General features: G+C 38.8%; 1 long non-coding RNA gene across 1 annotated transcript; it reads left to right on the top strand.

Annotated features, from left to right (window-relative positions):
• Positions 1-4,398: 4,398 nt before the first annotated feature.
• On the top strand, positions 4,399-5,272 carry LOC131233177 (uncharacterized). The gene is made up of 2 exons (XR_009165112.1): positions 4,399-4,556; positions 4,949-5,272. It is a non-coding gene; the product is annotated as an uncharacterized LOC131233177 (long non-coding RNA).
• Positions 5,273-8,941: the final 3,669 nt, after the last annotated feature.

The raw sequence follows: 8,941 nt of genomic DNA on the forward strand, positions 1-8,941 counted from the left end.
GTTAAACTCCCGTGACCCTTTTCCTCTTTCGAAACTGGGGGTCTGTGTTGCATAGCGTTGTCTGCGTCCCATGAAGGGACCTTTTGCCTTCTTTTCTGGTTTTTCTATCTGTGGTTACACGATAGGTGTGGTCCTCTTCCTTTTTGTAGGGACCCACCCGAATGGCTGTATATAATGTTGGTTAATGGAAAAAAGTTATTTCAAAAAAAAAAATTTAATTAAAATCAGCTTTTTACTTTAAATTTTAAATCAAATTATGCTTTCAATAATTTATTATTTGAGTTATGTTATATTCTAAGTTAAATAAGATTCAATTTTTTTTCTTTTTTTAAATCATTTGAATATTAAATTAGAATTATCCTGTAAATCAAAACGATTTGATTTAATAATTATTTCAAGGTATATCTCAAATTTCCAACAACTAAACTAAATTAAATAAATATATCTTAATTGAAAAACAATCAATCACATTAATAATTATACAAGTAATCTAAAACTAATTTAAGAAATATTATTATTAAATTTTGAAATAAAATGACATAAACAATAAGCTGAAAATTTTAAACTTTAAGTTAAGATCACCTACATAACAAAAACTTCAAGAAGCTTTTTTTTATTTTTCTTTTTTCACGTTGTACTACTCGAACCTACACATACACTCATATTTATAATAGATGAGTCCCACCATACACACATGTTTAAAATGATTAAAACATACCTTAAATGTACACATGCTTAAAATCACCTTAACTTACCCTTAAATGACATCTCTAGTAAACAAAGCACTTACTCCATCATTGATTATAATAATGGACCCACGTGTATATATGATGTGACGATTGTAATGCTTAGAAAAGTATGTATATGGTGCTCATTTGGGCAGTGTATACATAGATGTATACATGAAATCATTGATGTACAATGGTCGATTGATCAGATTGATTAATGGATTTGGGTAGTGGATAGATTTTGAAGTTTAATGGACAATGATGGTTTTGCATATGAACTTAACGGTTGTATGTTGTTGGTCTAAGTTATTGAATGGATGGTAAGGCAATCTTGTAACTTAGACATTTTGTAATAGTAAAGTTGTTAGGTATGATGGACGATCTATATTATTGATCATCGATCCTGATCATGTGCCTTGTACTTTGTAAAATCTATACACCCACGTGACTAACACATGCAAGTATTTCATTTGTTTTATTAAAAAAAATATTTATAATATAAACTTTAATTAAAAATGAACTGATGAATGTATGCTCTTAACCATACATATTCGTAATATATATTTATACTACATGCATGTAAACAATTATGTTGTATCAATGAGTTACATCATAAATGGATGGACGGTTGGGATGTATTTGATTGGTCGATCATGTAGGCTATAAAAGGATGGGTAAATGGGTGATCACATACCTTAATCATGTGTATGGTGGATGGTAGGGTGGGAGAAATACAAGAGTTTCTAGTTGATGGTCACACATGCATTAAAAAATTAGGTTATTACATTCTACCCCCTTAAATATCTATTCATGCACATATGTAAACAATTATGCTATGTTAATGAGTTATATCATAAATGAGTGGACGATTGGGATGTATTTAGTTGATCAATCATGTAGGTTATAAAAGGACGAGTAAATGGGTGATCACATACCTTAATCATATATGTGGTGGATGATAGGGTAGGGGAATGCATGAGTGTATGGTGTATGGTCACACGTGCATTAAAAAATTGGGTTATTACATTAATACTCCAGCCCAAGTCTAACCTTAGGTAGGCCATGTCCAAAAGCCCAATAGACCAACTTGGCCCATTAATGGCCTTATATACATCTTGACAAAAAAGGAAATTGAAAAACTACCCTAACCCACTCTAATAATGGGAAGCAAATGTGGTTAACCATAAAAACATTGTACGTAACTAAGGAAATGTGATGGATAGCATTTGCTTGTAGTTACCCCACTAGATGGATGGTCATAGTTTTCATATTGTTGAGTAACTGCAGAAGCAAATTTTGAATTTGAATCAAACAAGCGAAAGATAAATACAACAAAGCATGCATAAGAATACTTGAATTTTGTTAAGGACCCCTATTTATAGTTTAGGAAACTCTTTTCTGCACCTCTGCGAAAACCGCCTCAAATTTACAGGGTCCACATCAAATCCGGACTGAATCTGCGTAACTCTCGACTAGTCGAGCCGGGTCCTCGACTGGTCGAGCGAATCCCTAAACTAGTCGCGTAATAAAAAGCCCGCCTACTGGACTTTGAGTCGAGTGGCCTCGACCGATCGAGCAGCACGGACTGAGGAGGAAAAACCCCATCAAATTTTATATGAAAAACCCTCGCATGAAAAAATCATATCACAAAGTGACAACAAAATTGACCATGAAACGATATTGATATTGCAAGAGATAGATCTACTTACATATACGAAACTCTTCATAAAACCTTCAACTCCCTTCAAAACCCTCTTAGAATATTTAAGCCCTCTTAATCATATCATAATCCTACATTACACTTATATTTATAGTATAATACTTGAAATAAGAAACAACCCACATAATTACGTAAAATCGTGCATCGTCAATATAAGCATCAATCGATTGACATCGATCGAGTAACCCTCAATCAATCAAGCATTACATGTTCGATTGCTTGAGCATGCTCAAAAGGGTACAGAGAATTCACAAGTATTTTCTGAATTTTTTTTATCACCCAAGCCTCTAAGTCAATCAACCGAACCTATCCAAAATTGGACAAACACCAATCTGTCTGATCCAAGGTTCACTCAATTAATCGACCAAGCTAGTCTATCGATCAATCCCCTATTGTCTTCACAGATTGAAGACATGTCAGACAACATTCATTTAACCCAGCCATGTAGCTCTACCATATTATGGTTCCACCGGTCAAAATTGGCTAATCTATTTTAAAATGGTGCCATTGAGTTTTAAACTTTAACTAGCATACCATCCCACTAGTTTCCCCATATTATGGTGCAAATGTGATGAATTGGATACATGAAAGTCCAAATTTTTTATCTGGATCGTCCAATATATCCCAGCCCATTCCTCATGAGCCAATAGATGGTAACCACACGGATCAGTTGATCCTAACCATCCAATCAATGATTTCTCCTGTTGTAGCCATCTATTTCCCAAGACACCAATCAGCTGGTTAGAGTCTTTGGATCCAAGTCGATTCATAATTTTTTTTTTAATGGAAGTTGGGGCCTACCAAGTGTACCATCTATTTTGATGATCATACTGTTATTTTATCATTTATGAAAACTGTCCATTATGCAAGCCATTGATCCAATGGTCAAGATAATCCAGTTTGGTTTAATGTTGGTGGCCCATGAAGATGAATATTGTCCGCGTGTCCAATACAACCCATTTGCACCCTGATACGTAGGATGCCTAGAACAAGTTCGAAAGTACTTCCTTTTGGGGATTGCTTATGGAGGTTTGTTCCTTCTCGACGGAAGCAGACTGCATGGTGTGCCGCGCACCACACCTCCAGCGGTGGTTTTTTGACATACTAAGTTCTGTGGGGCCCACCATTATGTATTATGTTATATCCACACCGTCCATCCATTTTGCGAGATCAAAATCGAAGCAGATTCAAAGCTCAAGTGGACCACACTGCAGAAAGAATTAGGGACCATGACGCCCACTGTTGAAACCTTCCAGTGGCCCGTCATGATGTTTTTTTGTCATTAGCCTGTTAATAAGGTCACACAGAACTAGATGAAGGGAAAGCAAAAATATCAGCTTGATCCGAAACTTCTGTGTCCCCAAGCAGTTTACAATAGTAAGCATTTTATCCCCACCGCTTTTCTGTGGTCCACTTGATCCATACATCTGCCTCATTTTTTGGCCCATAAACTAAAATGATCTATAAAAATGGATGGACGGTGTGGATATAACACATACATCATCGTGAGACCCAGAGAACGTGGTGAGGTTAACACACCGCCAAGATGGATGGTGTGTGCCACGTAATCGGCTTCCCTTCTCGATAAGCTTTGACATGGTAAACCTAACAATGCCGTAGCAGCTCCCTTAAACATCTAAATCTCTCTCTCTCTCTCTCTCTCTCTCTCTCTCTCTCTCTCTCTCTCTCTCAATTCAATATTCAAACTTCAAATATAACAGCTAGTTAGTCAAGAACCATCATCGTGAGACCCACAGAACTTGGTGAGGTTAACACACCGCCAAGATGGATGGTGTGTGCCACGTAATCGGCTTCCCTTCTCGATAAGCTTTGACATGGTAAACCTAACAATGCCGTGGCAGCTCCCTTAAACGTCTAAATCTCTCTCTCTCTCTCTCTCTCTCTCTCTCTCTCTCTCTCTCTCTCTCTCTCTCTCTCTCTCTCAATTCAATATTCAAACTTCAAATATAACAGCTAGTTAGTCAAGAACTCCAAAACGTGAGACAACTCCCACTTGCAAGACACCATTCTATAAATACCCAAATCCTCCTGTGAGTTTCTAAATCAGAACAAACAAAGAAATCAAAAGATGGCATCTGAATGCACTGGTAAGCGATTGTTTCCCCATGCAGGTTCTTTGCCGACATGCAGCACATGCGCAAAATCCAAGCTACGTATTAGATGGCCCCAACAAATGTACGTCGTGGCTCAAAATCAGACTGCCCAATTCATTTTCGTGAGCCACAACCGTGGTCCGCAATGGACCACTTGAAAAAATTTTATAAAACCATCCAGTGTTCTCTATACATGTGGCTCGGCCTGGTTTTGGGGTGAAGGCCATCTAATTCTGGTGTTCTCCTGATAAGTGTCTTGAATCTCACACATGTGCCACATGTGGTTGTGTCTGTTTCTTAGATGCGAGTAGAAAAGGCTATGTTAGTTTATCTGTAATCTTTATCATAAAGTGTTGAATGATACTTATTTTTCTTTGAATGTGAAGGTAAAAGCCAATGGCCGGAGCTGTTGAATGTAACGGGAGAGGTTGCAAAAACGACGATTGAGAGAGAGAATCCATCAGTAACTGCCTACATCATTGATGAGGATGCGATCGTCATCCAGGACTTTCGCTGTGATAGGGTTTGGGTTCGGGTTAACACCTATGGTGTAGTTACGAGGATTCCAAGCATTGGGTAGAACATGGAACATGGAATTGAAAAACTCGTATGAACTATTGTATTACTATTTGAAAAGGATGACCTCACATGAGGCTTCTTCACTCATGTATGCTTTATAAATAAAATCCTTCTATTCTTCATTATTCAAATCTAACATAGATCTGAAAGCCATGGATATATGTTCAGTCACCACATTAAGGTAGCTTGGGAGGTGGATCTAATTGGTCTGGACTTGGATAGATCTCAGCCGCAATCGGATGGGCTACTGCCCCTGCCACCAGCCAATGTCTGGTGGTCGGTGCTCCGTGGGACCCACCATGATGTATTTGTCTCATCCATGCCGTTCATATATTTTATAGATCATTTTCTGATATAGTCTAAAAAATGAGCTATATCCCAATCTCAATTGGACCACATTACAGGAAACAGTGTCGAATGGACGTTGACCATTAAAAACTTTTTGGAGGCCTTAAAAGTTTTGGATCAAGCTGATATTTGGTTTTTCCCTTCATCTGGGTCTGTATGACCTAATCAACAGATTGGATGTCAAATAAACACTACAGTGGGCTTTAGGGGGATTTTAATGATGGATATCCAATCACTATTGTTTTCCTGTGGTGGGGTCCACCTGATATTTATATCCCTCTAATTTTTTGGATGAAGCACTAAAATGATCTGTAAAAATGGATGAACAGCATGGATGAAATACATACATCATGGTGGGGCCCATAGAGCACCGACCATCAGCCACCCGGCTGATGGCAGGGGTAGTAGCCAATCCGTTTCTATCTCAGCCCTGCTTTCTGACCGCCGTATATAATTACAGATAAAATACAGATAAAAAATGTTGACGTTGAAACAACTAAATTTTCACACGCAAACCTGACTTTCCAGGCAGCTTGTCAGCTCATGCAAAATATAGGAGCCATGCAAAAGCGAGTCAGACTATGAAAATTATCCGGTGCAAAAAATAAGGCTGGTGCACCCATCAAGGGAATGTACTCTCAATATATATGTGGGCCTGGCTGTTTGCAGCACCTAATGTGGGTCAGGCTTGGGTTGTGCATAGGCTAGTGGATCCATCAGAGGCCTGTTTTTAGGCCCAATTAATTTATTAAGGTTGGGATGGGGTGTAGGTTTAGAAAATTTTCTTTCTAAGGCCCTGCCTAAGCGCAATTAGTAGGTGAATTTATGACTTGATGGTCAGACTTTGGCTGATTAAATTTTGAGTCGTTCAAACCTGTACACTAAGGTAAGGGTAACAATGGGGCCACCCCATTAGCCTAGGTGAACTAATCCAGGAGTGCCAGGGCTTGGCCCACTAAACTTAACCGGAGGACTGGACCCCGGCCCGAAATGTAGATCAGATGTTCGGGCTGGACTGGGCCAAGTTCAATTATGAACGTCCTGGCCTGGTGCATCAATCTCATCCAATCATTAAGTTGGCCACCCTTAAATAGCTTAAAGACACTTTTTAATGGTTACCTACTGATGCACATTTAATAGCTTAAATTAACCATTTTTAATGGTCCAAACTAATTACGTGTACGATTTACTCTGAATGGAGGATATATATCCCCCCACACATCACACACATGTATATGTGTGAGAAATTTGGACCCATTAGAAAACCTTTGATCACTTAACTTTTTGTCCTTAAGAGGACAAGCTAGGCACATTATGGCTGGTCTTGGGCGAACCCAGGTCCAACCCTAGCCCGGCCATTACAAGACCTGGGTTCACCCTAGACCAGCCATAATTTGACCTGGGTTCAACCTATACAAATGTGATTTATATGAGGAGTTACAAGACTATGGGGTGCTGCTCAGGTGCGCACACTGGGGGAGTGCTTGGATGAGAAGTTACTTTAGATAAGCTACTTATGTCATAAGTAACTTATATTTTATTTCTACTTAATCCGCCAATAGGTATGATTGGCAAACAACATATTTTTCATCTAAAAATTAAAAAGCATATTTGATTTCCAATATCATAAGTAATTATCCCAAAAGTCTATTTGGTTCCCCTCACATCTACCGTCCGTCATGTGGGGCCAACCTTTGATGTGAATCGTTCATTGTGTAGCCCCACCTTTGATGTAGACCGTCCATCATGCAAGGCCAACCTTGGTTGTTGGCCATTCATCATTAGGTGCCAACCTTTAATGTGCATAGTTCATTAAGTAGGGCTCACCTTTGATGTTAGTCAACCATCAAGTGGGGCCATCAAGTGGGGCCCACTATCAATGTTATTGTCCATCATATGGGGCACATCTTCAACATCCATTGCCCATCATGTGAAGTACACCTTTGATGTGGATCGTCCATCATGTGAGCTCACCTTTGATGTTAGTCATCCATCATGTGGGACCCACCTTGGATATGGGCCACTCATCATTAGGCAGACCTTTGATGTGGATTTTCTATCACGTGAGGACCATCTTGACGTGGATCATCCATCATGTAGGGCCCGCCATTATTAAGTGCACATCATGCAGGCCCCACCGTCATTCTGGGTCGCCCATCATGTAGGCCCCACCTTCAATGTGGGTTGCTCATCATGTGAGGCTCGCCTTGGATGTGGGCCATTCATCAATAGAGATGTCGATTATCCATCATGTGGGACCACCTCGATATGGGTCATCATCATGTGAGGCCCACTAAATCATCTACCCATTCATTGGATGATTTTAAAATTTCATGAACTTAAAAGGGGTTCATGGCCACTAAAGGCATATTCCCTTAAATAATTTTCTAAGTTGTTGTATCACCAATGAAATGAAGGAAATAAATTATATTTGGAAGTTGAAAAGCAATAATAAAAAATAAATAAATAAATAAAAAGTTACTTTTTCTATTTTATTTTAAAAAAAAAAAAAAACTACTTAATTTAAGTTTAATGACCAGACTAACTTATTTAAGAAAAGTAATTTATCTACTGTAACTTAAAAAACTACTTATTTGGTAGTATCCAAACGGGCTTAAGGGACAACTAAATCGATTTGAATCAATGGTTACGGTCAGTAGCAGGAGTTACATTTCATACCATTAGGTCACAGAAATCAATATAATAGATGTCATCGTGAGTAGATTGCTTTGTGTGAACTGATTGTACGGAGGCCTAGATTGGTTGAGGCCAGAGTTTGAACAGCTTAGATTGAACCCATTTGATAATTTGACATTCCATGGCCCATTAATTGATGTGCCATCCAAATCAAAAGGAGGGAAAATGTAAGAGGAACTTTCAGGCTCCGAAATCTAAACTACTTTATAAAGATGGTCTTCTTGGTAACGGATGGTTCAGATCAATGTAATTTCCGCACAAGCCATCTAATTGTTGGCAATAAGTGTAGAAGTGCAGCAAAGTGATCAAGAGAAATTTCATCTAATGCCGGAGGATCTACACCATCAATCAGAAAGCACTACTTAGAAGCATAACCAACCACCAGAGTATTAAAGATAAGGGTGGAATGGGCAGTTTGCACCGGGTACTAAAACCGAAGGCTCAAGGCTGAGCCCAAAAAAATATGGTTGGGCCAGGCCTGGCCCGACCAATCCAGCCCAAAATATAACATCCCTATTCACCGCTTAAACATTTATAATCTAATATTGATCAAGTGGGCCACATATGCACAAAAAAGAGACATTTCAAAGGAATTGATTGCCTAACGAAGGATTAGGATTGCATTTTGTAGGATAGTAAAGTTGGGTCAAGTTGGGTCGGATCTAAAATGATTTACGCCCGAGCCTAACCTGAAAATTCATTGGACCAAGAATGTGAGGCCCAAGCCCAGTCCACAGGCCTTGCTAATAGGTCCA

This window comes from Magnolia sinica, chromosome 18 (genome assembly GCF_029962835.1).
Source record: "Magnolia sinica isolate HGM2019 chromosome 18, MsV1, whole genome shotgun sequence".
Classification (NCBI taxonomy): Eukaryota; Viridiplantae; Streptophyta; class Magnoliopsida; order Magnoliales; family Magnoliaceae; genus Magnolia; species Magnolia sinica.